Raw genomic sequence first — 1859 nt, forward strand, 5'->3', positions numbered from 1 at the left:
AGATTTTTGGTCAAGTTGTTTTCATTAAAAAGTACTGATTTTAAAAACTAATAACTTAAAACTGCCATACACAAAGCATATGGTCCACAAAATATTCTCCTTTCCTTCTGAAGGTTTTATGATGCTTTGTTATCATTAACAAGTCTTTTACTATTAAACTTAAGTGGCCCATTGAGACAAATTGTTCTGAGACAGTTCTCCCACCACTGATTAAGACTGCAGTGGCAGGTATTGGGGATAATGTTCAAATGAACATTTAGAAATTTCCCCAGAATGCCTTCTGAGCATTCTGGGGAGACTTGGTGACCTTGCCAGCTCCAGATGCCTTATTGTCCACTGCTTTGATGACACCCACAGCAACCGTCTGTCTCATGTCACGCACAGCAAAACAGCCCAGGGGAGAAGAGTCAGAGAAACTCTCTACACACATGGGCTTGCCAGGAACCATATCAACGATGGCAGCATCACCAAATTTCAAGAGTTTAGGGCTGTCTTTCAGCTTTTTCCCAGAATGATGATCAATATTCTTCAGCTCAGCAAACTTGCAAGCAATGTGAGCTGTTAGACAATCCAGCACAGGTGCATATCCAGCACTGATTTGGTCTGGATGGTCCAAAATAATCACCTAAGCTGTGAAGTCAGCTGCTTCCATTGCTGGGTCATTTTTGCTGTCAACAGGCACATTGCCATGACAAACATCTTTGACAGACATGTTCTTGACATTGAAGCTAACATTGTCCCCAGGAAGGGCTTCACTCAGTGTTTCAAGGTGAATTTCTACAGACTTCACTTCAGTTGTTACATTGACTGGAGCAAAGGTGACCACCCTGCCAGGTTTGAGAACATCAGTTTCTACTTGACCCACAGGGACAGTACCAATACCACCAATTTTATAGACATCCTGAAGGGACAAACACAAAGGTTTGTCAGTTGGGCGATTTGGTGACAGTACACAATCCAAAGCTTCAAGCAGAGTGGTTCCATTGGCATTGCCATCCTTATGGATGACTTTCCATCCCTTGAACCATGGCATGTTAGTACTTAGCTCCATGTTGTCACCATTCCAGCCAGAAATTGGCACTAATGCTATTGTGTCAGGGTTGTAGCCGATTTTCTTAATGTAGGTGCTGACTTCCTTAACAATTTCCTCGTATCTCTTCTGGCTATAGTGTGGCTCAGTGGAATTCATTTTGTTAACTCCAACAATCAGTTGTTTCACCCCAGAGTATAAGCCAGAGGGCATGCTCATGCGTCTGCCCATTCTTGGAGATATCAGTTTCAAATGCATCGACACCGGCAGCAACAATCAGGACAGCACAGTCAGCCTAGGATGTGCCTGTAATCTGTTTTTCATGAAGTCTCTGTGTCCTGGGGCATCAGTGATGGTAACATAGTACTTGCTGGTCTCAAATTTCCACAGGGAGATATCAGTGGTGATACCACACTCACATTCAGCATTCAGTTTGTCCAAGACCCAGGCATACTTGAAGGAGCCCTTTCCCATCTCAGCAGCCTCCTTCTCAAACTCTCCAATTGTTCACTTGTTGATGCCACCACATTTGTAGATCTGATGGCAAGTCATGGTAGATTTCCTTGAATCAACAGGCCCAGTGTTGATGTGGGTCTCTTCCTTTCCCATTTTTGCTTAGGTTTAAGCAAAATGGTGGTTTTCACGACATCTGTGTCCTGGCAGCAAACCCATTGCGAAAAAGCCTAAGATACTATTATTTTTTTTAACTCAGAATTTATTTGTCTATTTCTTTAGAGAGAACTATAGTTATCCTCCATGGTGAAAACAGCAATATACAGAAGTTCTTAAAAGTTAGGAAAATATTTTTTCTCTCTTATATAGCATTTCG

The 1859-nt window shown here is 42.3% G+C and overlaps 1 pseudogene; it reads right to left on the reverse strand.

Annotated features, from left to right (window-relative positions):
* Positions 1–256: 256 nt before the first annotated feature.
* LOC147375914 (elongation factor 1-alpha 1 pseudogene) lies at positions 257–1639 on the reverse strand (annotated as a pseudogene).
* Between the last annotated feature and the right edge of the window lie 220 nt (positions 1640–1859).

The sequence above is a fragment of the Bos grunniens genome, chromosome 3, assembly GCF_055505025.1.
Source record: "Bos grunniens cultivar Pamir isolate PY7600 chromosome 3, Bosgru_T2T1.0, whole genome shotgun sequence".
In the NCBI taxonomy this organism is placed as follows: Eukaryota; Metazoa; Chordata; class Mammalia; order Artiodactyla; family Bovidae; genus Bos; species Bos grunniens.